Source organism: Dromiciops gliroides, chromosome 2 (genome assembly GCF_019393635.1).
Source record: "Dromiciops gliroides isolate mDroGli1 chromosome 2, mDroGli1.pri, whole genome shotgun sequence".
Taxonomy (NCBI): Eukaryota; Metazoa; Chordata; class Mammalia; order Microbiotheria; family Microbiotheriidae; genus Dromiciops; species Dromiciops gliroides.
Genome location: NC_057862.1, coordinates 352,526,407 through 352,532,406, shown reverse-complemented (window position 1 = coordinate 352,532,406; position 6,000 = coordinate 352,526,407).

Here is a 6,000-nt window from a genome sequence, read left to right as displayed (position 1 = left end):
CTGGGACTAGGGACCACAAAGATCATTAGAATATGGTCCTGCCCCTTATGGAGTTCAGTTCATAATCTAGCCAAGTGAGTAGAATATATAATACAAATGCACAATGACTATCTGACAGCATAGAATATTCTATTTTAGCATAGTTCCAGTGCTAAACACAGAGCCTTGAATTCAATGCCTGGCATGGCACTTTTAACCCTTGTAAACTTGGACTATTAACTTCATCTCACTGGGCCTGTTTCCTCTTCTATGAAATGAGGGCCATCAGAACAGATGGCATCTAAGGCTGCAGCAGGCTCTAAATATATAATTCTTTGACACAGAAAATATTTAAGAAATGTTTATTGGGATTAAATAAATAGAAACCAATTGAATAAAATGATAAAATATAATGATTTCTACTAGAAAATTATCAAAGCTCTGGAGTTCCCAAAGCCTTATACAATTGTTAGATAAACTTTGCAAATATTCATTCTTCTTTCCAGCAATATGTGTTTAAATCTATTATATCTATATGTGAGTATGTATGTACATATAAATGTTGTTCAGTTGTTCAGTCTGATTCTTTGTAAGCCTATAGACTATAGCACACCAGTGGGGTGATTGTTTTTGTTGTTGTTGCTGTTGTTGTTGTTGTTATTGTTTGGCAAAGATACTGGGGTGATTTGCCATTTCCTTCTCCAACATACATAAATATTCAGCAAAACATGCATACATGCATACATACATGCATACACACACATTCATTAACACATAATTTTTTCATCTCCAAACACCAGGTGGCAACCTTCTTCCACAAATTTATTTTCCTGGGTGAAGGACCTAAAGTGTAGATTCCTTAAACCAGTATCTGATTTTTAGATTTGGAATGAACCTTAGACATCATGTAGTCCAATGTTTTCATTTTAAAATTTATAAAAATAAAGGTGAACCAATTCACCCCAGATCATATAGGCAGTATATGGTAGAGTAGGGACTCAAAATGAAATCTTCTGACTTTTCACTATATGCTTTATTTTATAGCACATAAATTTTATAGCACAACTAGTTTAGAAAATTCAATGTTATTTCAGAAGAAAAAGTATGGGGGGGGCGGGGCAGCTAGGTGGTACAGTGGATAGAGCACTGGTCCTGGAGTCAGGAGTACCTGAGTTCAAATCCGGGCTCAGACACTTAACACTTACTAGCCGTGTGACCCTGGGCAAGTCACTTAACCCCAATTGCCTCACTAAAAGAAAGAAAGAAAGAAAGAAAGAAAGAAAGAAAGAAAGAAAGAAAGGAAGGAAGGAAGGAAGGAAGGAAGGAAGGAAGGAAGGAAGGAAGGAAGGAAGGAAGGAAGGAAGGAAGGAAGAAAGAAAGGAAGGAAGGAAGGAAGGAAGGAAGGAAGGAAGGAAGGAAGGAAGGAAGGAAGGAAGGAAGGAAGGAAGGAAGGAAGGAAGGAAGGAAAGAAAGAAAGAAAGAAAGAAAGAAAGAAAGAAAGAAAGAAAGAAAGAAAGAAAGAAAGAAAGAAAGAAAGAAAGAAAGAACTATGGGGTAGGTAGGAGACATATTTTCCCAGAAGAGAGGGGGTGATTTCCTATAGTGCTTCTGGAAAGACTTTATAGGCAATAAATTATAAAACCTGAGAGCTATTCTTTTCTTAACATTATGTACTACTTAACACCTAAGGTATTAGTGACATTTAGCATATGGCTATGGATTTCACCTAAAAAGTATGGGAGCACCTCGACCTTTCTCAGAAAGATTCATATGGTGATGCGACAATAATAATAGCTACCATGTGGTGATTTGGGTGTACATATTTATATATGTGGCAGTAGAGTTTGGGCTTCCTACCTCAACCCCTCATTAGCACTGGTAATGCAGGACGCTAGATTGCAGCTAACTTGTCTATCCCACCCCTCAGAGTTCTAGGAGTAAATTGGATGGGGTGGTGGGATGGGCCATCTCAAACTATTACTTTCAAACACCCATAAAATGTGGTCCCCATTGAATTATTCACCCAGTTATTATGTACTAATATCATCTAAACAATAATGACTGCCTCCATTTTATTTTGACCAATCTTTTCTCAATATCCACAATTAGTCAACATCAATTTCCTTTAACAAAGGTGTATTTGCTGAAAGACATAATAAGAACCAAAATATCCCATTACACACACATGCACACACATGTTAGTATGTATTAATTACACGTGTGTGTGTGTGTGTGTGTGTGTGTGTGTGTGTGTGTGTGAACAGTGTGCTTCTGAGTGAGGTATGGCCAATGAACAAGTCACTTGCTTGAAGGAAACTATGTTGTAGGTTCTGGTTCAGTCCATTGTTGGGTTTGGTCACACAGGTTACATCTCAGAATTTACTTCTCACCAGCCTCAGTTGCTGTAGCTATAGTACCATTCTTCCATAGACTCTGGGTGCTGAACCTCTAATAGCTCTTCCAGTCTTTCAAAGCTTACAAGGTACTAGCTGTGTGACTCTGGGCAAGTCACTTAACCCTCATTGTGCTGCCAAAAAAAGAAAGGAACAAAACAACAACAACAAAAAAAAACAAACAAACAAAGCTTACTAGGTCATGACTTGGTCATTTCCATCTCTGGTAGTTACTTATCTAAGATTAAAAAATAATCAATCAAACAAACAAACAAAAACAGAAGAGATAGAATAAGCAGCAGCACCAATCTATTCACTTTCACATGGCTACTGAGTGAAGGAATGTCCCTCAACTTGCATGCATACAACTTTTTTCCCTCCTCATTTAAAATTTGCCAGGGAGAGAGAGTTCTCCTATTCATTTGAATTCTTTGCATATATATTCTGTTATTACTCCAAAGCTAGTTAAAAGGTGTTTCACCACTACACAGTAATCCAACAGGAAATAGAGAATACCTCTATACAACCTCAAGCAGGGTGGTAAAAGGCAGAACTTCCTTCATATGCTACCACAAACAACCATGCTAAGGTTTCATATGGTTTGATACTAGGCAGAAAATATTACAAATTCCCTAAGAATTGGGACCTTATTCATGTTAACATGTAGGTTATCTTATTTGAGCCTCACAACCTTATGAGATAGATGCTTTTATCATCCCCATTTCACAGATGAAGAAACAGGCTAACAAAAATGAATTGTCCAGCATCATACATCTAGAAAGTCTTTGAGGCAGGATTCAAACTCAAGTCTTCCTAGCTCCAAGTGCAGAATTCTATCCATCCTGCCACGTTGTTGTAAATTTATAGGAACTTGATCTGCCTGGGTATCATCTTACACTTGAAATATGGGAAAGTCTCTTACATTCAAGGTGTCCTAAGAAGCATCTGTTCAGGGACAGGTCAATGGATTTCAGAACACGAAGAGCCTGAATATGGTTCAAAGGACAGTACACAAGGATCAGAAGCCAGAAAATTGCAGGAACATGGTTTTCTTAGCCCGGAAGCTAGACTTGGGGCCAAAGAGTCATGCTTCTAAGGCAGAACATTGCTGAATAAGGAATGTAACACGTGTATGGTCTCTATTTCCTAGGACCACAATCCTATTCCAGGCCTCTGTTACATTTTGCTTAGATTATTAACTTACTAAATGGATTAATGGCTTCCATCATTTCCAGACTCCCATCCATCCTCTATACAACTGCTAAAATAATCCTCTTAAAGCATAAATCTCACCATGTTTCTCTCACTCAGTAGACTTCAGTGGCTTCCTATTGGCTCTAGGATAAAATAAAAATGTCTGGGCTTGAGATTTAAAGTCCTTCAAATTCTCATTTCAGCAAACCTTTCCAGAATAATTATAGTAACCTAGGAGGCACAGTGAATAGAATGCTGGGCCTAGAGTCAGGAAGACCTGGGTTCAAATCTGTCCACTAGCTGTGTGATCTGGGCAAGTCACTTAATTTATATTTTCCTCAGTTTTCTTAACTATAAAATGGGGATAATAATAATAATGTCTACCTCTAGTTTGTTGTGAGGAAAAATAAGATAATATGTTATATATAGCAAATGTATGTATGTATATATATATATATATATATATATATATTTAGCACAGTGCCTGGAACATAGCTGGTGCTATACAAATGCTAGATATTATTATTATTACTATTAATTCTATGTTGTTTCCCTTTCATGTACTATGCATTTCAGTCAGATTGTCCTACCTATTACTCTTAGGACTCTAAATTTCCTCTCATCATATCCGATCTTTGCACAAGCTTCTCCCATTCTTGAAATAAATTCTCTTCTCACCTTTGTCTAATAGAATCTCTATTTTCCTTTGATAAGAAAGGTTCTTAACAAGTTGGACCACATGAGCTAAACCTTTTGTGATACCTGTTCATTTTTCTCCCTCCTGAATGTATAATATATATCTCTATTTCCCTGTTCTATACCCCTAGGAGAATGGATGCTCATTGAAAAAAGATGGCTTTTCATTCCTAGTGCCTAGTAAAACACCTTATTTATGTGTTTTATCAATACTTACTTAACTGAACTGAACTAAAACAAGTTTAATCCTTATATAATCATCTAGGCTTAAATACTCCTAGTGCAGAAAGCTCTTCCAAGGCAGTCTATTCCATGTTTGACTGGCTAGCTCTAATTGTTGGGAAGTTTATTTTTTATGTCAAACTAAAATCTGCCCTTCTATAACTGTCCTTTAGCCTTGCTATCACTGTTCCTAGTACTGTGCTCTGGGGCCAATTAGAACACATCTTACTCCTGTTGCATAACACAGTTCTTCAAACATTTAAAAATAACAACCATTTCTCTTCCAAGCCATTTTATTCTCTAGGCTAAAAATCCCTAGTCCTTCATTTGACTTCCTGATGTTTAGCATTCTTCCCATTCTAGTTATCTTCCTCTGGATCAGGTCCATCCAGAACCATGCTCTTGGCAACCATGACCTGGTAAGTGAAGTATTTTCTACTCTTGTCCCACTTTTTCTCCCACCTAAGTGCTTACTCAAATAGTTTGAACAGTAAATCAAGATGGTTCAATGTATATGTGGTAGTGTTGGGTGAGGGGGATAGTTTGTGATCTAATAGCATGTTACAGAGTAAGAGTCAGAGGACATGGGCTAAAATTTTGACTCTGCTACTAACTACCTGTATGAACTTGGAAAATTAATTTTCCCTCTTTGAGTCTTTTTCCTAATCTGAAAAATGAGACAGCTGTAGTGAATGGCATTTATAGTCATTAGTACTTCCATATGTATCATCTTAAGTGCTAGATAAATGGTTCATTCTGAATCCTGAAAGTGGAGAAATCTTTGAATATCTTTAGAGATATAGTCCCACTTCTTCCTTTGCCAGAGAAGGAAATTGAGACCCACAAAAAGACATTGACTTATCCAATGTCCAAAAATGATTCAGAGAGTAAAAGGGGGAGCTAGGACTCAGAACTGATTTCTAAGCCAGAATTGTTTATACATCTCTGCAAATTCAATAGATGAAGTAAACTGAATTCCAGATGGTAAATTCTGCCTTTCTCCCTTCCAGGACATAAAGAGGAAGCTCATGGCAGGAGGGAAATTCACATGGACAAGAAAAAATGGTGATGCTCACATGTAGATAGGTGCAAGAGATGGTAGATGATGAGGCAGTTAACCTGGCTAAAGTATTAATTGTCAATGGGTGATAACACTTTAGATAGCACTTTCATATCTATAATGCATTTTGCATATATTATTTCCATAAATCTTCACAAGAATCTATAAGTTAGGTGCTATTATTGCACCCAATTTAGAAATGCTAAAAGATGCTGAGAGATGTTAAATAACTTCCCCAGGATCATATAGATTGTGGCTCCTTAAGGTGGGATTCAAACCAAGACTCCACTATCAGTTCTATTTTGGAATATTGCCTGCCAAGTAGTCAATGCTTATTGTTAAGAAGCACTGAGGGAGAGGAAGAAGGATGGCATGAAGCATGGGAAGGGGAAATACCAAGAAAGTTGAAAGGCAGGTTTTGAAAAGGGGTTTGATCTGTTGACCAGTTTGGGTTCT